This window comes from Mustela putorius, unplaced genomic scaffold (assembly GCF_011764305.1).
Source record: "Mustela putorius furo isolate JIRA1106 unplaced genomic scaffold, ASM1176430v1.1 tig00003948_pilon_pilon_pilon, whole genome shotgun sequence".
NCBI lineage: Eukaryota > Metazoa > Chordata > Mammalia > Carnivora > Mustelidae > Mustela > Mustela putorius.
In genome coordinates, this window is record NW_025422092.1 from 258,927 (window position 1) to 282,923 (window position 23,997).

A 23,997-nucleotide genomic window follows, 5' to 3' on the forward strand; every position below is an offset into this window, starting at 1 on the left:
GCCTGCCATGTGGTGGGCCCTAACCATAACCTTTGGTTTGGTTCTCAGGATTCTGACCCCAAAGGCATTGCAGTAGGTGCCCTACAATTTGGGGACACCTGGGCAATCCCAGAGGACTCAGCCTGCCGCCCAGAAGGAAACTGTGCCATTTGGAATTCCGGAAAGGATTCAGAGGAGCAGAAATCTGCATGCCCAGCTGAGGACACACCCACACAGAGCTGACTCCTGGACACAAAGCCAGAGCCAGACACTCACCCTCACCTACACTGTCAACTCAGCCACCCATACAGCTCTCCATAGGGTCTTCAGGTAAGTCCTGCCATGTCCCTGGTCCCTAACACTAACCCTTGGATGGGTTCTGTAATGTTCTCCTCATTTCAGGTTATGTGGTGGTTCTGCAGGACATTGTCCTGGTGTGGGATCAAACACACTGAAGCATCCCGTGTGAAGTGGCAAACGTGGTAAAGAAATGACGGCTGAGGAATCCGAGTGTGGAGACAGCACGTATTTGTGCTGCTATAACAAGCTGACTGCACTTTGAAATCACCGCAGAGGAAATGACTCTTCCAAACATCCATGTTAGCACGACGACACGGAAGCAGAGAGAACATCGGACTTTGGGATGGAGGCCAAGCCCTCCCAGATCCAGGTCACCCAACATGGAGAGGACACATGTTAGCAAGAGACTCGTGGGAGGATTAAATCATGGGCCCCTGTATCTCAGGTGCAGTAGAAGCAGTGGATTTGGAATTTCAGTTTTCCACAACGATCCACCACAAGCTGGTTAGAACTGTGCGAAAGCAGGAAGGGAAGCCCTAGTAAAGTGGACTGGGGATGTCAGAGGGGGAGGCTGGAAGGGGGCGCCTGGTGCTCAGTGCCCATTACAGACCCCACATTGCAATCCCCCACAGGAGAGACTCACCAATTCCAGGCCCCACAGGGGAAGCTGGAGGTTCATCTCCTCACTTTTTGTAGGAGCTTTGCAGCTCAGCTGGTGAGAATTCTCCATCACCCTGCCTTTCTCCAAGGGACTTCTCTTCAAGCACCCTTCCCAACTTCTTCCTCCTCCATGAAATAATGTTCCTCTCCTTTGTTTCTCGCACTTGCCTGTGATGGGACTGTAGCTAGCTCAGCCCAGACTGCCATTCTCTGCTCTTCACAAATAAACCCATGCTGCTGGTCAAATAACTGGCAGATTGAGTTTAAGGCCAATCGAACTAATAAATTCAAGAAGTTGCAAGGAACAAAATCAATATGCACAAATTAGTGGCACTCCTACGTGCTCGGAAGGAACCATCAGAAAGAGACTACTGAGAACGATCTCATTTACACCTGCATCCAAGACAGCAAGGTACCCGGGAGGCCCCTGAACCAAGAAGGTGACAGACCTGTCCTCTGACAGCCCTGCAACAATGACGACAGACAGGGAGGGGGACACACAGAGATGGGGAGGCACTGTTCTCAGGGAAGAACCCACACTGGGAAAATACCTACTCTCCCCAAAACTGTCCACAGAGTCCTCACTCTGGCTCCCGAATTTCCGGACTCGGCGCAAGCCTGGAGTGGGTGTGGACACGGGAAGGAACCCGCAGGGCTGAGGTGGGGGGAGCACAAGCACCGAAGCAGGCGGACGCTCCCTGACTGCAGACCATCTGAGGAGCCCCAGGAACCGAATCCGCAAGCACAGAAACACAGACTAGGACCGAGGAGCACCGGAGCCCAGAAAGGGGGGACCACACAGCCCCGCGCACAGCACAGCAGGAGGCCACGTCTCCTCACACAAAACGACGGAAGCCCCAGTGTCTACACAGGGCGCCCTTTCTCTGTGGGGTCCTGAGACCACGAATCCCTTGACAGTCCACTCAGGCGGCTTCTCCTCACCTCCTCCAGCGTCTGGTCCTTAGGAGGTTGGACTGCTGCCAGTGTGGGCGCATCCTCCACAACAGGTCCGGTCAGTGTGGATGCAGAGCCACACCCTCCTCAGCTCAGGTCAGGGTGGGAGGCGCCCCACATTCTCCAGAAGTCTCCACAGTGGGTCCTGAAGAGGCGGGGCTCCGGTCCCAGCTGTGGCTGCGCAGCCTGGGCTCAGGGCGGGAGCTGGGGTCTGGCGCCCTCTGCAGGCGGTGGAAGGCAGTGCAGGACTGTGGGAGCTCACCCTTCAGTGGAAATTCCTGCTCCTTTCGGGGTCCAGCTGACGCCATTTCATTCCGGAAATTCAAACTGCATGGAGCCCAATACCCCCCAACTTCCCCCCAAATAGGTAAGGAACAATGAATTGGAAACAATGTGGAATTACAACAGTCCTTGACCCAAACATTGGCACTGAACATGGCCCTGATGCAGACCCACACTCTGACCTCAACTTGGTCTCAAGCCTGGACCCCACCCTAATCCAAGACCCTAACCCTAGCCCCCAACCCAAACAATGTTCACAAGAATCACAAGGTAGAAACTGCAAATATCCATCAATGGCAAGTGCATAAGCAAAGTGTGGTGAAGGGTTTGAATTTGGGTTCAGGTTCAGGTTTTAGTCAGAGTTCTAGTCAGGCTTTGGGTTTAGTGTTAGGGTGAGGATTTAGAGTGAAGGACAAGGGAACAGAGTTATAGTTTAGGGCTTTAAGTTTATGATTTAGGCTTTAAGACTCAGGGCTTATGGGATAAAGTTCAAGGTCAAATTTGGGGTTTGGATTCATGCTGAGATTTGGGTTCAGGGTTCATGGCTTGGAGGTCTGGTTTAGGGTTTGGATGCTGTGCTGCGGCCCATTCGGGACTGCAGGACCCACGTTACTTGCTCCCCTGTGCTCCTGCGCTCCAGCCTAGCCCCTGAGGCCTTGGTGTCCTGTTCCTGCCGCCTGCTGCCCCTCCCCGCCCCATGGCTTCTCTGGAGGACCCTCTGCTCACAGGTAAAGTGACACCACGACTTCCTCTCACCTGAAGCAGAAAACGCGGGCCAGGAGCGGGAGGTGGGGGGGGGGGTCTGGGCACAGCCTCCTGCCAACCCCAGGGCACCGGGACCACCCCGGATGCCGCGCCGCACCCCGTCTGCAAGGGGTCGGGCCGGGAACAGCGCCACAGGAGGTACTCCCCCCCCTCGCCAGCAGGCGGGCTAGTCCCCATCATTCAGCACCCCCACGCGCGTGTCAGAGCCTCCTGCCATTGCCAGGGCACCCAGAACCCAGAGAGTGAGGCCTTGGGTGCTTTCGAGTGACAGATTCAAGGCAATTCTTCAACTTTGGGACTTCAGAGTTAACATAGTTTTCATTTGTGATTATTATTTTTGTGTGGGGGCCATACCTTTTCTTTGACCTATGGTCGTTTTCACTCCCGGTTCTGAAGAAGCCCCTAAATCCTAACCCTGTTGAGGACTCCGAAAGCTCTCAGAGCATCAGTGCTGGGGGACAGTGTGGACACATGGTTTGGTTTCTCCTCTGGCCTGCTTCTGTGGCAGCCCCGCTCTGTCCTCCTCAGACTTCAGAACAATATCTGAAGAAGTGGAGAAGGGACCAGGGGGTCAGGAAGGTGGCCACCAAAGAGTGACTTCTCTGGAGGGTGGATGAGCTAGCAGGTGAGCATGTTAGTCAAGCTCGGCCTGCATTCGGGATGGAGAGGGTCTTCCCATCAATGGGAATCACCTGTGCTTGGAGGCAGGCGCCATGAGGGTCTCCACAGGAAGAGTGAGGCAGTGTGGTTGAAGGTCAGAGAGATGGGGCAGAACAGGCATCAGTCAGTTGGAGGGGTATGAAGAGACTGATGGGAGGATTATGGGTGCCTTTGACGGACTGAGAATTTGTTAGAAGATCAGTGCAGATTTCTATGGAGACAAATGCCAGGAACTGATAGGTCTTTGAAAGGTCACTCTGGCTGCCTTTTGGCAAAGGGGTTGGTAAAAGGCACTTGCAGGTGTGAACACACCAGTTGGGAGGTGAGTGCAGGAAATCAGGTGAGGGAGCATGGGAACTTGGTCCTGGGGTATATAAGGGAGAATAGCCTTTAAGGAGTTCCACAAATTGGCACCAGCTGTGGCTTCATTACAGAGCTGGAAGGGGGAGGTGGGTGTATCCTGGAGGTTACAGAAATTACATGAGAAAGGGAACTCTTTTTAGATCTCTTTTACAACTAGAGGAACTCTCACCTTATTGATAGAATTCCAGAGTGGGAACTGAAGGACATGAGGACATCTTTGAAATGTCTGAATATGTTCTTTGACATCTATGCAAGTGAGGAGGAGACCTTGACCTTAGGAGGCCTCGGCCCTCTTTGTAGCCAAAAAGATTTCAACTACAGATTTGTGTTCTCCCTTTTAAAGTCAAGGAGACAGTCCTTCCAAAGGACACCTCCTATCATTTTACCCTCTCATCATACCTCACGTCCTGGGATCTCCACGACCCTCCGTTCCAGGTTGTAAGTATCCACTTTGGCCGGGCTAGTCTTGCCAAGAACACCACCACAGGAAATCTAGAACCTGTAGTGCTATTAATAACATCATCTAAGACTGTGTTTGCTGCCCTCATGGCCTCTTCCCACCATGACTCACTGAAGCTTTTGACACATTGTATCCATTAAGCTATAGTTCCCAAAGCTCATCTTCTCTAGTGCCATTAATTTTTAGGGGACCAGGCAATCCTTAAACTTGTCCCCCTTAATTGGATCACTGTGCCCCCACAATCTCTTTGAATGCCTTTCACCATGATCCTTGAATGAGATCTGAGACCACTGCTGGTACCTAACACTTCTTGGCACCTTGTCTTTCAGGTTCTTGGAAGAGGAGGTGGCTATGGAAGTGAGTGCGGATGGGAGTGGGAGGATTTCTCCCTTCACTTCCCTTTTTGTTTTTTCCAATAATGGGTTTTGAGGGGGAGGGAAAGGTTAACCAGACCCTTTATTTTCCATCTCCCATCGATAAAATGTTTACCACTCCCCACTGGAAGAATTTAGATCTTTCGTTTGAATCTCCAGGAAAATCTCCCAAACCCAGACCACCACCATGTGGATTCAGCCATCTTCCGATTCACCTCCAGATTGTCTCCTCCTAACTGCTCAAGCCACAGGTTAAGGGCGAAATGTTCAGTGCCCAAGCATTTAAGTGGGGAACACGTTTATCTAAGCAATTGCATGCAGATCTGTATCTGCATACAGGGGGTCTCTCCCAAGCCTTTCCAACCTCAGCAAAACAAGACAAAGCCCCAGCGATCTGGGGTATATATCATTCATTCATTCCTGTGTTCAACACTCATGGCGGATCCCCACCAAGACAGTGGGAGAGCAAGGACTGGAGAAATCCTGGAAGCTGAAGTCTGAGGAGGATTTCAAATTCAAGTCAGAGATGAAAGAAACATATGGACTTGGTTCTCAGGTACATGCAGTATTCTGAACTGAGGCTAGAACCAGAGACCATTCTAATGAAAGGCCTCTACAGGTGGGCTCTCACAGGTGGGCTCTGACTCAGTTTCATGTATATTCATTCATGAAATAGCTCTTCAGGTCAACATGCAGAAGAAAGCCATTTAAGAAAACTGACAATGAGGCGAGGAAAGGGAAGCCAGAAGGCATGTAAATGGGGAGAGAGGAGGAGCCAGGGCAGCAAAGGAAGAATCCCTCCCTGCCCTCCTTGCTGCCAGGGAGGTGTGAGGGACTAGTTTCCACCTGGGATCCCAAGTCCAGAACAAAAGCAGCGGGGCCACAAAGGGGGAGGGAAGGGGGTCCTCAGCACGCGCGTGGGGGTGCCGAACAAAGGGGGCTAGCGCGGCCGCTGGCGGGGGGGCACCTCGCAAGGCGCTGTCCCCAGCCCGACTCCATGCGGACCCGGGTTCGGCGCAGAGTCCGGGGTGGTCCCGGTGCCCTGGGGTTCACGGAAGGCTGGTCCTCCACAACCCCCTCCCCGCTCCCAGGTAGCGTCCCGCGATTTCTGCTCCAGGGGAGGGCGCGGCGCGCAGAAGGTGGTCCAGAGAAGCCTTGGGGCGGGGAGGGGCAGCAGGCAGCAGGAGCGGGACAGCGCGGCCTCCCGCGGGAGCGCAGGGGTGGCGAGTCCGGTGGGTCCTGCAGTCCCACTGGGCCGCAGCACAGCACCACGGCGCTGCGCGCCCCTCCTCCGCCAGCCCCTCCACCTCCTCCTAGACTCTCAGCCACATCCTCTGTGAGCTCACTTCCCGCTTCGGCAATTAGCAAAGCCGCTTCTCCGGCCGCCCTAGAACCGCCCCCGGCCCCCTCCCTCCTGATCCTCCGCGAGCTCACTTTTCGCTTTGGCAATTAGCAAAGCCCCTTCTCTTCGCCGCCCCCGCCCCCCTCCCTCCTGAGGCCCCGACAGGGCTGGGGCGCGGGGCTGCAAGCGTTGCCAGCGCTGGCGCTGGCAGCCTCCTAGCCTGGCTCCCTGAGCGGGTGTCCTTGTGTGGCCTGGCTGTGAAAAGTTCATCAGTCCTGTTAACCCTGGCTGCACTCTCTGGTCGTTTGCTGGCTTCCTGATTGCGCCCAAAGCCAGGAACCAGCTTCCACAGCACAGGCCTGGGCTGAGATGCCTGCCCAGGATCTGTTTGAGCAGTCTACTCATCTCCAGGCAGGGATGGCACTTCGACCTGGATGTTTGTTTTTTTTTTTTTATTGTTTTTTGGTCATTGGTTATTATTACAAGACCTCCAGGGTAGGTGCTCCACAAAGGGAGTGAAAACAGGACGCCTGATATATATATACATATGGCCATTCTTGAAAAATAGCTTGGGGTTCTCTCGGAAACGCTGCATTGGTCCTTGCACTATGGTTTAATAGAAAAGGGATTATGCACCAAGTTACTTAAATGAGCATAGGTTGAAATCGTTTACTGAGAGTAAATATTTTAAATAGTTATATTTTAACTAAACCTATCATCAATCATAAATCTATTACAGGAAGGTTACACGCAATTTAAAGGCAATAGCACTCTCTTCAGGGTTTTAAATAATCCCTGTCTGTCTTGGCACATGAGAATGCAAAGATAGGAAATGGTTTGTAAAAGATCATATAATAGCTTTTACTATACGGTATCAGCAATTTATCATAAAGGAGCGGCCTCCAGCTAAAAACTCAGCTTTGAAAAATGCAGAAAACCAGCAAAGTTTTCCATACCCTCTTGGTGACCAGAGGCATGCTTTGTGCTCTTCATCATCTCTTTCCTGGTTCTGAGGCCCATGGTGCTCAGTAGTTTAGTGTCTTATTCTCTGGAATAGGCGATTGAAGAAATACCAAGCCCAGAGAAGAAGGTCCTGCTGGGTGTCTGAAGAAAGTACAACCTTTTAGATGAAGCTTTCTGGGGAGTTTATTAGTGGTTTGGTCTGCTTCTGATAGGAAGGGAAATTTTTTTTAAAGAATTTTTTAATTTATTTATTTGACAGACAGATCACAATTAGGCAGAGAGCTGGCAGAGAGAGAGAGGTGGAAGCAGGCTCCCCACTGAGCAGAGAGCCAGACATGGGGCTCAATCCCAGGACCCTAGGATCATGACCTGAGCCAAACGCAGAGGCTTTAACTCACTGAGCCACTCCAGTGCCCCAGGAAGGGAAATTTTTTAAAGAGTATTTTCTCTTTGAATCTATTTTGAGGTTTGGTTTGTGGTTCTTTCTGACTTCTCATGAAGATGGAATTATTTCTGAGGTTGGTTGTCAGGAACCGCATATCAAATCGAGCTATCTTGTTAGCAATAAATAAATAAATAAATAAAAGCTCAAGTGTTGGTATAAAGCTATTATGCTTTTCAAAACCTCGAACTATAATTCATGTATCGTGGTCGCTCTTTATCATATCACACAGGAGAGAGGTGGGGAAACGCACTTTCAGGTTAATTTTTTTACAAGAAGATTGACTTATGAACCTACTTTGTTATTCCCTTTCATTCAATTTCCCTGTACCTCCTTTTTTTATTGTTGGCACATGCTTTGTGAACCATAAAGTGTACGCTATAAATGGGAGCGCTTTTCTTTTTTTTTTTTTTTTGTAGTTTACGAAAAACTAATATTTTTTAAATTTATTTTTTATTTATTTTCAGCATAACAGTATTCATTCTTTTTGCACCACACCCAGTGCTCCATGCAAGCAGTGCCCTCTATAATACCCACCACCTGGTACCCCAACCTCCAAATCCCCCGCCCCTTCAAAACCCTCAGATTGTTTTTCAGAGTCCATAGTCTCTCATGGTTCAGCTCCCCTTCCAATTTCCCCCACCTCCCTACCCGTCTCTAACTCCCCATGTCCATGAAAAACTAATTTAAAAACATTCATCCACCAGAGTACCCAAAGGGCTCCCATATAAACTATCTGTCGTTACATTATGTCCCGATGTGGAGCTCGATCCCAGGATCCTGAGATCATGACCTGAACTGAAGGCAGAGGCTTTAACCCACTGAGCCACCAGCCCCAATGTATTCTCTTCAGTACCAGAATTTGTAACCAATTGACAAATGAAAAAGGAGGCAGTCAAGTGAAAAACAATAGGTTTTAGACCTGCAAGAAATTCGAATTAGATGAATTCAGGTACTCAGGCACTGTTTCACATTTTCAGATCTCTGCAGAAAAGGGGTTAACCTTTTTACAGCATGTAAAAGAGAAGACTATAACACATAATATATGCAAGCATGTAAATATCAAAATATATCCCATTAGTTGCTAACACACACAGGGCCTATTTTTCTCTCAAATCCATGAACATGTAGGAGCAATAAGTGAGAAGTGAATGTATACTCTTCACTTCGAAGTCTTTTAGAAATCTAAAATATGACTTCCTATGGTTTGTGTCTCCATATTCCTTTATTGCCAGTTTGAACAAATCCACATGCTTTGATTCAACGGTAATAAATTCCTCTTATTTGTTAAAATGATGTTTATTTTTGTTCTCTCACCCTTAGCATGTGGTTTCATTTTAGCACACTTCAGAGTTATAATCTCATGCTTATTAAAAACATTTATTATGATCTACATAGATGAATGAAACTTTTATTCTATTAAATTATTTGCCAAAAAATCTGTTATTTTTAAAAATGTATTTCCTTGAAGGGTTATTTTAGAGCGTTCAGAGAGGATCTAGGAGTGTGGTATTATGCAGTTTTTAAGTAGGTATGAAATGGTTACTTATAGGATTGTTTCTTTAAGGCTTAAGTATATTGTCCATTATATGCTATAAAATATTTTGAAAGTAAATTTAAGGTATGTTTTACATACTTTATTTTTTGGAAAAAAATATTGAAATGACTTGTGAAATTCAGTATACTCTCAACATTAATTTATTCTGAAATTCACCAGTTGTCTACTGAACCTATTATATGGCAGATATTACTTCAGACTACACTGGTAAATGAAATACTTGGCTTTGTAGAACTATTATTTTAATGGGTGAGACAGTTAAAAGCTATAAACCTTAATAAAAAATGCATAGTGCATTCAAAAAGGATGAGTACAATGGGGAAAAAGAAAAATTCGATCAGGGTGAGAAAAATCAAGGTTGATAGGCAGGGGATGGGGAGTTAAAATTTTTAATAGGAAGATCAGGGTAGTTACAATGAAGCTGACAAGTGAATAAAGGTATGGAAAGGTGATGAAGTTGCCCAGAACTATCAGCAATAAGGTTACTCCAGACAAAGGAATTGGCTATCTTGAAGGCCATAAGGTTGGATCATGCCTGGCATATCTGAGGAATAGCAAGGAGGCCACTGTGAGTGACTGAAGAGTAGCAGGGAAAGAGGTCACAGAGGTTAAAGGAGTGGCTACATCATGTAAAAGCTTAGAAGTCATTGTTAAACTTATGCTTTTATATTTGGAAACTTACTGTGTGATAGAATTTCTGCTAATAACTGAGAGTTCAAATGTCCATAAAATTTCAAGGATTCTTATTCTAGTAAGACAGAATAAAGAGAAAGAGTTCATATTTTCACATGGTGTAACAAATGCTCGGAGATCCAAGTGTAGGAAGCTATGGGAGCACAGAAGAAAGCACTAAAATCTCACCAATATATTTGATGACTGTGACTATATATAAATTTGTATTTTCTAGATTTTTTATAGTCATGGAATCACATAATATATACTATTCATTGCCTGGCTTTTCTTTTCTCAGCATCATTACTTTGAGAATCTCCAGTTGTAAATAGTTCATTTTGATGTTGAATAGTAATCTCTTTAATGAATAGATCATAATTTGTCTTTGCTCTATGGATGGACATTGATGAACATTTCCACTGTTTTCAATTCTTAAAAATAAAGCTGCTATGAAATTCATATACAAGTCCTTGTTTGAACATAGGGTTTGTTTCTCTTTGTGAAATGCCTAGAAGTAAAATGGCTATTTGTGTAACTGCAACATATTTTGCATTTAAAAAAATTTTCAAACTATTTTCCAAAGTGGTTGTATCATGATATATGCCAACAACAGTTTAGATTTTTTGTTGCTTCTCATTCTAGCTCAGACCAAGTACAATTAGCCTTTATAATTTTAGCCATTCTAATAGATATGTAAGCATGTCTCATTATGATTTTAATTTGTATTTCTTTAATGTCTAAATGTTGAGAAATTTGTCATGTGCTTATAAGCCATCCATATACTTTTGGTGACATGTCTCTTCCATTATTTCCTTCACATGTAAAATTGGATACTCTGTTTGGTTGTTAGTAAGGTTTTTTATTTTTATTCATTTTTAAAAAATCAGAGTAGTTGTCCATTATCAGATATATAATTTGCAAATCCCTTCTCCATCTTTACGGTTTCTCAATGGAGCTTTGATAGCTGTGTCTTTCAAGTAATATGCTAGTTCTTTCCTGGTACACGGAGGTATGACTAGAACATTATCAATGTTGACCTTTGCAAAGAAAATCATGGCTTAAGCTCTATGTAGTCTGCAGTTATTGGGAGTGTTCACCATCCTTGCCTCTAACTCATCTCTCACTGCCCACACATTCAGATATAGGGGAATATTGATTGACAAAATATTAATTGCCAAATAACACTAGTTGGAGAATAAGAAAAATGCAGGCACCTGATTATATAATATTATTAAATAAAATATGTTTTTATAAGTGCTATTGGAAGTAAATTCCTCAATACTTTAATCGCACAGAATGATGGAATCCTAGATTTTTTTCCTTGTATTTACTAAGAAAATGATCATGCCTCAAGTATATTAAAATGGAATAGGGAAAATTAAAAATTGTTTTAAGTTGATTTGGAGTGTTGTGCGTATGTGAGAGAGAAAGTGAGAGAGAAAGAGAAAGAAAAAGAGAAAAGGAAAGACAGAGAGGTGGCTGAAGTGGATGGATGAGTTGCAGGATAGATTTTAAAGTTTTGTCTTTTGCTTTCTACATTTCCTTTTCCTTAGGTTCAAGAGAACAATCAGTAATATCTCAGATGCCTGCTGGTAACATCAGCAGAAAGAGTTAGAGGTTCCCAGAAAATTAAAGATGAGATATAGTTTTCCTGACATAAGAAAAGTCATTTTTTGTCCCCAGCTATTTTCAATGATCTATACCCCACCTGTGTACTTGCCCAAGCACACTTCTTCCAAAACTTCCTGCGAGGTTCTTACAAAGAAATGCAAAAACCTCACTCGTTAAGGATTTTGAGGGAACAAGGCAATGGGAAAACTAACAGTCACCACCAGACCAGGAAATAGCCTAAGCTATTGAGACAATAAATCAGTGTTAAAACTCCTAGTGCTATTTCAAAAGTAATCAAGGCCTTGCATTCCTTGTCCCAGAAAATGAGCCCAAGACCCCATCTACTTTATATCTGCTCTTGAAGCCTGCAGAGTCCCTTTCCCATGTCCAACAGTTACCTCTGCTTTATTCTAACGTTGAAGTTTCTGCCCTCAGTGGAATACAAGCTTCATTCAGGTGAACATGCAATACATATTGCACAAATACATATGTGGATGTGCATGCATCCACAACCTTATGACCAACCATACACGGGATAATAAAACTCTCCCTTCTGAGTATTCATCTTAAATACTAAATAAAAATCTCTCTCCTGTTCAAACAGTCAAGGCTTTGGAACTTATTCCCTGTGATCTCCTTGTATGTTGTAAACAAAGATTCCTTTGTTTGACAACTCCACCTGTTTCTGTGATTCACCAAAGACTGACCTCAGTTAGTTCAGTTACTGTAATGGCTTTCACTACTCTGATTCTACCTCTGCAAGTCTCCAAACTTAACTATTTTTTTCTCCCAATTCCGCATGTTCTTGGCTTTAAACTGCAACTCTGAAGAGATGATTTGCTTGTTTAAAAAAAAAATACAAGAAGAGGGAGTAGTAGTCAACATTGTTACTTTGAACTTCCTGCCCTAAGGGGCTCTCCTGTTGTTTCTCTTTGACTTCCTGGACTAAAACGACAGAAATTTGGCAATACATCACTCCCCAATCCAGATTACTGACAGAACAGTTTATACTCTTAGAAAAATATTAGTTTAAAAGATCACATAATTAAATACTTAAGCATGTAGTGTAATATAGTGGTTCACAAGAAATATATTTTGGTCATCTGAATATTTGGTTTTCAACCATGGCTACTGACTCACAGCTCCTAAAACTCTTGGGATTTCCTGTGATAAGGGTGAGAGAGGTGTGTTTTGTTATGTTAACGAAGAGACCTTCAGACCTCACTCAAGGCAAGGGCTGTTTGCCTGAAGGACCAACCACTTGGTGAAAGCCTTCATAACTTTTTGCCCAACATGCCTCCCCTTCGTCCCAATTCAGGATTATCTGGGGAGGGAAGAGGATCTGGAGATTAGATCAGCAAATGACAATGATTTAGTCAATCATGACTATGTCATGAAGCCTCCACAGAAAACCTGAAAGGACTGGGTTCAGAAAGCTTTTAGTTTGTTAAATGTATGAAAAGGCAGGAAGAGTGGCAGTCTTACAGAAGGTAATAGAAGCTCTGTGCCCATTCTCCATACCTTGCCCTGTGCACTTCTTTATCTATCTATTGATTTAAATCTTCTATTATATCTTTTAATGAGCTGGCAAACATAAAGTAAGTATTTTTCTGAGTTTTGTGAGTCCCTGTATCAAATTAAAAGAACGTAAGAAGTAGGCCACTGGGACCTCCAACCTGTAGTTGCTCAGTCACAAGCACAGGTAATAACCTGGGGCCTACAGTGAGACTGGCATCTGAGGTGGGGTTGGAGATAGTCTTGGAGGACTGATCCCTTAACTGATGAAATCTTACACTATGTTCAGGTAGATAGTGTCAGAATTTAGTTGAATTCTTGGAGATCCTGCTGTTGTCTGAAAATTATTTGGCATTGTTGGTACGATGTCCTAAAACCCAAAAAGATATAGCTACCTCAAAATAAGAATACGGTTGACAGCTTATATATAATAAGTGAGTATTTCAGGGATTTAAAATATACCCAATAAATAATGTAAGGAAATAAGGAAAGATTTTGAAATAAAAACAAGAATAAGAACCTAGTGGTACTAATAGATTAAATATATGTAATCTAGTTGAATTAAGAATACAATGGATAGAATACATAATGGATTCAATAGAGATAAGAAGTCACTTAAGGATATAGTCATCTGGATACCAGCAAAGCATTAAAATTATCAATATAAAAGAGGTGTAAGATGTAGGTGATGTGTGTGGAACAAAACCTAGAGAAAAAATTAGATTTCCTTACTACTCATAGCCTGTTGACAAGTCCTTGAAGTTCCTCTGGGGACTCAGCTGCTTCCATGTGGACACATCCACTCAGGGCAAAAAGCATTCTTAGTCCACCCCCCAGGATACTGAAAATCTACTTTCACATGTAAAAATTACTTTGGAAACTTCTTTATCTCTACTCCCCACCCCTGCCCTCAAGATTGGCAATCAGCTCCCAAGCATATACCCACTGATCCACATCATAAGAGTCTCTTCCCTGAGTTTTTACTAAATAGTAATAAATGACCTTTCCCTAACAATAGCTAACCCCCTCAAGATCCTGGAAACCTTGTTTATAAAATACCTTGGAGGCTTGTGATATCCCTAACCTCCTCCCAAATTCAAAGTATATAATCAGCCACTCTTCATGACCCTCTCTCTCTACTCCAAATAAATAAATAAATATTTTTTAAATAAAATAAATAAAATGACTTTTTTAAATGAAAGAAGAAAAAGGAAAGAAATATTTGAATATTAATGTACATCTATTCCTCAAGCATAAAATAGTCAAGACACTGGATTAAAACTTACATACAAGAAAAGAAAGAAAATATTCATAACTATAGTTGAGTCTATGAATCCCAAACTAGGGCATACATACAAAAGACACACAAAAAATATCATAAGTGTTAGAGAGAAAAAAAAATAATACATTAATAAAGAAACAAGAATCAGACTGACAGAAACATTTTAAATAACATCAGATATAAAAAAGAATGAAGTAATAGCTTTATTATCTTGAAAAAAATAATCACAAATGTAAACATTTAGATCCTTATAAAATGTCATTGGAATAGGAAGGTATAATAAAAAAAAATATTTTCAGGAATACAGACCACAGATAATTTGCCTTAATTTGTGTAGGCAGCACTTAAATACTAATATTATTTTAACAGTTAAAATGTACTCTATGAACTATGGGGTGGGGGAAAAGAGGATGACCAAGTCATCTTGAAATAATTCAGTTTTATCAAAAAAGTAAAAAGATCGAAAAAAAGACTTGAAGAAAAGAGAGATAAAACATATGCATAATAAAAATAAATAAATAAATAAATAAACAACTGGAGGGCTTGGGTGACTTAGTCGGTTCAAGTGTCTGCCTTCAGCTCAGGTGATGATCCCAGGGTCCTGGTATTGAGCCCTGCATCAGGCTCCCTGCTCAGTGGAGAGTCTGCTTCTCCCTCCCATTGAGAAAAAAAATTTGACTTGTTTATTTGAGAGAGATAATCTTTAAATTTTACTTATTTATTTGAGAGAGAATGAGAAAAGAAAAACATGCACACAGCAGGGGGAATAACAGAGGGAGAGGGAGAAGCACCCCACTGAGCAGGGAACCCCCTGGGGGCTCTATCCCAGGACCTGGGTATTATGACCTGAGCTATAGGTAGACACTTAACTGACTGAGCCACTCAGGTACCCCAATGAATACAATCTTTAATAATAATAATAATGATAATAATAAATAATATTTCAGATAGTATGGTTTTTTTTTAATGTAAGACTTGGTATAAAAACAGGATGACATACTTGTCTAATTATAGCAAAAGACTTTGATAAGTTTAGATGCAGGAGTACATAAAAAATTTAACTTCTTTCATTAACTGATAATTTAATTAGATTAAATTAAGAGACATCAAAATTTAGAGAATCTAATAGTCCTGATCTATTAATAAATGTAGCCATCCTGACCCCAAAACAATAGTCTTCAGGAAGTATATAAGCATAAGTTGAACATTTACACAAACAGGCCATTATTTAGGCCAGAAGTATATGCCAATAAATTCCTAGAGTTAAATATCAGGCTATATTTTCCAAGAATAAGGCAATAAAATTAGAAAACAATGACCAAAATATTAAATTCATATAATTGGAAGTTAACGTCATACCTAAAAAGAAATAATACAGCTAATTCAGAAATTTTTAGAATTACAGTACTTTGGTAATATCAGCTCTCAAAATGAGTAACGGACAGGAGGGGCTAGGGAGGAAGAGATCCATAGGGAACTTTGTGAACAGGCTCTCAGAAATCCCCAAAATGTGGTGTGGGAAAACCAGAGTAAAGAGATACATTGGACCACCCTACCCCAGGGAAGAGCACCCTGATCTAGGCATGTGGGATGGAGGACCACCCTGCCCTAGGTGTATGGGGTGGGTCATGTGGGGTGGGTGTCTCTATGATATAAACACCTGTAACCAAAAAAGAATAATCAGACCCTAAAAAGGAGGTAAGCCATTGCAGCAGTTATTGATAGAGATGTTAAAAGGATTAAAGTTGCCTGGTTACCTTTTTATAAATAATAAACCCTGAAGGCACTCATTGTTAACTGTGTGGGGACCCCTCTTAGTTGTGAGAGCTTTTTCTATATATTCACTTGATAAACTTCTGTCCCTTACTCACTCTCCATTGCCCACGAGATTCCTTCTTTGACTCCAAGAGACAAGAACCTAGTTCTCCCACATCATTCCTTAGAGTTAAGTATCAGGCTATATTTTCCAATGATAAGGCAATAGAACTAGAATATAGTGACGAAAATATTAAGTCCATGTAACTGGAAGTTAACGTTATGCCTAAAAAGAAATAATACAGCTAATTCAGAAATATTTAGAATTACTGTACTATGGAAATATCATTTGTGAAAATAAGTGTCAATAATTAAAGGTATGAAGGAAATCTAAAGGTTTAATTGTATTAATTCAAAAGAAAAACAAAACAATACAACAAAAACACCAAAGCATAAAACAACAAAACAAAACAAAAGGAATATAAAGGCAAAACCTACGAACGACAGCAGTAATAAGAAAATATTACAGAAACAAACTAATTTTTGGAATAGGTTAATAAGAAAGATTTGACCAATGAGTACTGGTCAGGAATACTCAGAGGTGATGAAGATAAAATAAAATACTAAATGAAATGTATAAAAACTAAATTATAGACCTAAGAGACTGATTAAAAATGCTTCTAGAAAAAGAGTCTAATTTTAAGACCATAAAATTAATAGCACCATAGATAAAACTGTATTTGTGACATAGGGGATCAATTAGAGATGATAAAGTATTTCCTTAAATATCAAAGATAACAATTAGACTCAGTGGCTCAGTCAGCTAAGCCTCTGCCTTCACCTCAGATCATGATCCCAAGGCCCTGAGACTGAGCTTGACTCCCTGCTTGGTGGGGAACCTCCTTCTTTTTTTCCCTCTCTCGCTGCAGCTTCCCCTGCTTGCGCTTGTTCTCTCTCTCTCTCTCTCTCAATAAATAAAATTTTAAAAGTTAAAAAAATTAAGAAATAAGCATCAAAGATTAATCCATAAGGTAAAAATATTTATTAAAGTGATTAATTAATTTATATTAAAATTAAATATTTTCTTGCAATTAAGTACAGTGTGGAGAAAAAGTTAATAGACAACTGACATAGGAATGAACAATACTGAAAATATTTAAAACTGGCAAGGAATTATTAGATTTACACTCCATGATGATCTCTATGTATTTGCATATAAAACACCTTAAAATACTTTGTAGGAATGTGCTACAGGAAATTAAAGAGACAGGGAGATAAAGGGGGGAAAAAATAGCTCAACTTGAAATGACTAGTTGGTTGCCACTGTGTTTTATTTACATTTTCCACCACTTTTTTGGTCAATGAAATTATTTTACATGTATCTATTATTATCTTGTAGGACATGTTACACTAATATCATTATTAATGAAGTTGAGAATAAGAATATGATGCCTCATTTCATCATCATTGTTAAAAATGATCCCTAAGCTGGTAAATGCAGGAAGCCAGAAACGGAAATAATAATTAGCACCAGTTCAAAAGCTTGTCCACCTGGAACCTGTAAGAAAATCCAACTAGATCCTGAAAATAATGAGTGATTTGAGGAAACTGGACAGGGATATAGATTTCCAGATGCTTTCTACTTATAATGGCAATAGCAACTTAGATAATGTAATGGAAAAATCTATTAATTGGCAGTAGGAAAATTATTAAAATAATATAAACCATAAGCCAATAAACTTGGGAAAATTATGAAGAATCTACATAAACATAAAAAGAAACAATATATATTTGCCAAGGCACATTCACATTTTAAAAAACTACGTTGAAAGGGGAACATACATAATACATATATCAATGGTTTTCATAGAATTTTAGTATAAAAAATAAACATTTTAAATAATTTATTTGGAAATTGATATCACATATCTGAAAAACTTGGAAGAAGAAATGGATAACCATGACTAAACAAATGTAGCAGAAAATGATTTATAATAATAGATAAAAGCTATTCAAAAATGTAGTGAATATTGGCTAAAGCTTAGAAAAATCGATAAAATATAAAATGTAAAATGAATTCATGAATGAAAAATAGAATCCCATTAAATCTAATTTGGAAAGAACTAATAATTTTTTTTTGCCTGAATCTGCTCTGCCTTTCATTAGGTGGGACACTGACCAAGCCCACTCAGCTCCTCTCTCATGCCCAGTAATAGTAAAGTCAGGGACAGTAATTACTTCTGGGATGAATTTTAACCACTGTGGATAGGATGCAGAAGCCAGTGGGTTAAACAGATTCTTTCTTGTTTCAGGAAAATAATTCTGAGATGTATTCTGTGCATTAGGATTGATGCTCCATTGTCCACAATCATAATCCACTCAGTCTGAACTCCTATATGTTTCTCCTGGACCACTTAGCTCTTCTCATTCTCTCCTCTTCCACGTGATCAAATCCCAAAATAATTATTTAGGTTGTGTATGCAAGTCCTGATTATGAAGAGAAACTCAGTTACAGAAAGAGATGAAAATAAAGATACAGGGAAAAAAATGGTGCACTTGGGTGACTCAATTAGATAAGCATCTGACTCTTGAGTTCAGCTCAGGTTGTTATCTCAGGGTGATGAGATGAAGCCCCTATAGGCTCAGTGCTGAGCAAGGAGGTTGCTTAAGATTCTCTCTTCTTATCCCTTTCCTTCCACCCCTCACCTCCCATGCTGTCTTCCTCTTAAATAATAAGCACTGCTGAACTATCTTAGATTCTGTACCTTCTCTCCAGCCATGAAACTATCACTGTCTTTAACTCTTGAAAACTTCATTAGACAAATTAATTTGGTGAAGGAAGCAATATGAGAAAGCCTATTAATCTGATGAGCATGGAACTGAACAAACCCTATAGATACTTTCCCTTTGATTTCTAGCCTATCAATACCTACAGTGAGTCACATACACTCAAGATTATTGTTTTTATTGTATACTTCATATATTCATTAATTTTTGACTCGTTATCATTTTGTTGAAGTGTTAAACTATGGTAATAAACAAACTTTTAATTAACTTTTCCTGCTATGATACAAATATAACTTGCACTTGAGCTTTAGCTAATTTTATGTTCTAAAATTGCCAAAACAAAATGATCAATGTTTCTAGATTATTTACTGTATTTTCTACTATATAATATTGTTCTATATCTTCTGTAGAAAGAAAGTGAATGCTTGGGGCTCTTGGGTGGCTCAGTGCGTTAAAGCCTCTGCCTTCTGCTCAGGTCATGATCCCAGAGTCCTGGGATAGAGCCCCACATCAGGCTCTCTGCTCAGCAGGGACCCTGCTTCCCTTCCTTTCTCTCTGCCTGCCTCTCTGTCTACTTGTGATCTCTGTCTGTCAAATAAATAAATAAAATCTTAAAAACAAGAAAATGAATGCTTGATAACTAAATGAATGCTTTACTGAACAAATTAAATATGGCAATAGCATTTTATTTTATCATGTTTCCCATATTAAACTATAATATTATATCACTAGTCTACAAATAATCTACTCCCATAGTCATTTGGAAGCTTTTAGCAAAAGAATTCTTCCTCCTGATTGTAGTATAAAAGCCACAGAAATATACAGAAGACTCCTAGGATAGAAAGTTAAATCCAGTTATCCATGATGCCTTGAGTAGGACCTGACCTATGTATGTCCTGGGATGCACTAGTAACTGTTACATTTGATGGGATTATATTTAATATATACAGTTTCATTTACTTCACAAAGGACATATAAATTTGAGAATAAAATATTTGATGAATCTATAAAGTCTATATCTATTTGTAACCAATGTGGTAGAATGAAGATGTTAATTTGAAAAAAAAATTTCATTGAACACATACACATATTCAATTGTTTTTATATATATAAACAGCATTATTTATTTATGTAAATAAATGCATTTTCAGTAAAATCCATTTACTTATCAATCATAAGGGTAATTTTAAGTACTAAGAATAAGAAATATGTGAAAAGATAAGTGTTCAAGAGTGCAGTTTGTGGTAATTAATACAATATGATAGGCTCATATAAAAGATATATTACTTGAACTTAAAAGCTTCTATAATTAAGCGATGACCACTTGAAATTTGTAATTAGTCTTGCTGCAGTTTTTCCTTGCACTTATTGCCCTTCCCCAGAAGTTCATTAAGAATTTCTGTGAATGTCCTTATGCTTAATCTCATTCATAGATTCCACTGCTGCTCACAAAACAAAGCCAAAAAGAGACGTAACTCTATGTGGCACTCCATCCACAAGCAATACATTCATAAATAATTAAAAAGCTCTCTACTTCATTTGTTACCCATTCAGCTGATAATTTAAATGAGTAACTGAGGCCATTTTATCAGCACTTTTAATAGAATGCGACTCAGAAACTTCACAGTGTTATTTAAGAAGAAATGTTCCTGTGTTAAGGTTTTTATTTTGAATCAACAAAATAATTTTCAAATATTAAAAGCAAATGTCTCCTTTTCCTCCATGTTTCCTTGCTGGTGTGGTAAAAGTTACAAATAAATACATTACAATCGTATTTGAAGTAGAGTAGTAGATAAAAACAAATGTTTTGAAACTGTCTGTGGTTTGAAGTGTCTGGGTTAACTTGTATAAATATCTGAACTCAATGTATTTAGACTTTATTAGATGGTTTCTTGTTAGACTATTTAAAAATACATGCTCAGATAATGACAACATTATTTATTCATTTTAATAAATAAATTATTTTAGTTTAATTAGTGTTTAGTGGTATTTATTTATTAAATTAATGATTTAATATTCATAATATCTACATTTGAATATTTTTAAATTCTAAAAAATATTTGATTTAATTAAATTGATATATTTAATATAAAATAGTTTAATAAATTATTTAATCATTTTATAATTATGCAATACATTTATATATTGTGTCACTAAATTGCATTTTAATAATAAAATAAATGTATTATATTACATTATTTTATTTTATCTTCATTTTTATTTACTTGACAAAGAGCGGGGGAAAGAGAACGCAAGCAAAGGGAGCTGCAGGCAGAAGGAGAGGGAGAAGTAGGGCTCCCAGGCTGAGCAGAAAGTTCAACCTGGGGTTCCATCCCACGACCCTGGGATCACCACCTGAGTCGAAGGCAGATGCTTAACTGACTGAGCCATCCAGATGCCCAAGGCTTTGTATTCTTCGCTTCTAAATATTGATGCTCCTTCATCTCTGGAGTTAGTAAATTGATGTTGATAATTCATATCAAAGAATTGATAGTACCTGTTAAACAGGAAACATGTAATTTAGGGGAATAGGCAAAAAAGAACAGCAGGAAGAGAAAGGCCAAAAAAGTCAAAAGCACATTATTATAAAATTTAATTAAATAAATAATGCTGATATTCCTGAAGGGGGCTAAGAAAAGAGCTGCAAAGAGCTGATAGGATTAGGAAAAAATTGTCCCCTCTGGTCATTTCAATAATTTTAAAACTATTCCTTATTAATAATATACTTAGTTCGCAGAAACACAAGCACATAAGGCCATTTCCACCAAGTTTCCCACGTGTCTATCTAGACAGCATTACAAATTAGACGTTCAAACAATGCAGTTCGTTACATGTTGCATCTGTATCTTAAAGTTTAAACACTTTCTGTGACACATTTTCTAACAATTAAAATTAAAAAATATATATATATAGAAATATATATATAATATAAGGTATATACCTTATCCCTAAATGGAAAAAATATATATATATACATAGAAACCTTATCCCTAAATGAAACCTTTCTTTGTTTATTAGCTTAAATAGGTAAATTAGCAACAACAACAACAACCAAACAGCTAATATTATAGAGGTAGGAACAATTTACATTTTCATTCACTGCTATTGTCTAAAAATTCCTATTTTATTTTTTTCTCAAGTCTGTCATAATAATTTTCTAAATCTCCTGCCTTATTCAATTTTTTTCTTTTAGTGGAAATCTCTATTTCATATTTATTTTCTCTTCCTCCACTCTTTGCTCTAATAATTCAATGTATTATTAGATTTTCTGTTTTTCTCTTTATCCAGATATATCTTTTCTTTCTTTCTTTCTTTTTTAAATAATTTGATTTGCTGGCATTTTATATCAGTACATGCTTTCTTATGGATGTTAGAAATGTCTGTGGAAACTACTAGACAAGAATTTTTAAAACTTTTTGTACCTTTAAGAAGTTTAGAGTCTAGAGTGCCTGGGAGACTCAGTTGGTTAAGTGTCTACCCTTCACTTAGGTCATGATCGCCAGGCCGGTACTAGGATCCAGTCCTGCATCAGCTGTCTGGTCAGCAAGGAGTCTTGTTCTTCCTCTCCCTCTGCCCCTCCCTCCCTCTCTCTCTATCTCGTAATAAATAAATAAAATCTTAAAAAAAAAGACTTACTGAAATCTGAGACTGAATTACTAAATTCAGTCTTAATATAAGACAGCTAAACAAAGCAATGATCAACAACTGGAAAATTTAGTCAGATCATGGTTTTTTAACATTTTTGGTTTGACACAGGTCCTCTTCAGTAAAACAACTTTCCCTAAATATCAATTTCTTTTAAGGCAAAAAATTTTGACAAGAAATCCAGATCCTTCTCATCATTTTCATAATCAATTTAATGTGACATCCTCAGAGTATATAATCAAATATGTAATTATTCTATCTGTTGCCTTGTATAATTGCCTGTATCTTTTCAGACTCAAAGTTGCATTGAGGTAGAGTTTTTTTTTTTTTTTTAAAGCAGAGAATTTTAAAGTGTTTTGGGATATATACAAGATGCTTAATAAGTGTTTACAAAACCTATGTATTTCAGAAGCCTTACACAGGCTTTAAAATAATGTAGGTGATATTAGTAGTCATATCAAAACCATTGTAGGTTTCAGTCATGTAAAATAACTACATTTCTCAGAGACAGAGAAAACATACAAATGATCTGGGTCCCCCCCCAGTAGGATAATGCTAGCATGTGTTGTAAATTCTCTTATGATGACCTTATTCTTGCAAGAAATTGGTTATGTGGCAGAAAAAAAGGTATCACTATCTTATACTTTATTATTTAAAGAGATTCTATGGAAGTTGTTAATTATCGTACACTCCACCCCTTTGTTTCAGCTATGGACCCAATTCCCCTGGTAATGGTGAGAGGAAAGTAGGCATTAGGCAGTAGCAAAAATCTCCTACAAGGCACTATAAAAATAAGTCTTGTTCTAGATCATGGGTCCTGTCCGAAGGGGAAGGTTAAGGGGTTTAGAATGGCTGATGGATGCATTGGTGGACTTTATAACTATAAGATTAATAACTGTTATGCCCCAATAATTGGTCTATTGATTAAAGGAGGAGCGAGACTGATGTAAAGCCGAAGTTCAAGCAAAGCTTTATTTCTGCCAAAGCATCAAGATAATCTAAACCGATACGTTCGGCGGCCACATTTCTTATGAACGAGAAGGACCAAAACCCTATTCGCTGTTTCATCACAGTCCTAGTCTTTTTGGCCAGGGCAAAGGCCTGGGCAGTCAGGCCTTCATGCCTGTCACGCACACGTGGAACCGGCCACTCAGATTTTATAAACACACACAGGAAAACTCCCACCGTGAGGCGACGGGTGACCAATTGGAGGTTCAATTTACCCTAGTATTAGACATTTGACTTGAGTTGACCCAGCCTAATTAAAGATACAAAACAAACATACAACACCTTGATTAGGATTGGTGGCCAAAAAAGGTTCCCAAAGGGCGGAGGAGCTGGGGCTAATCTTAGTATCTAGGAGACCCAGATGCAACCACCGCCGCCCCCCCCCCGTGACTTGACTCTGTCTCCACCTGGCATGACCCACACCTGGTATATGGGCTTGTTACTGAGAGCTGATTTCCTAGGGACTTGTTTTAAGTGAATCCCTGGGGTAGGGGCGGCAGGACAGTTTAAGGTTAACCTCAATGAAAGCCTCTTGCTAAATATAAAAATAATAAAATAGGTCCTTACATTACAACAACTCAGTAGGGAAGCAAAAGCCAGAGAGAGAGAGAGAGAGAGAG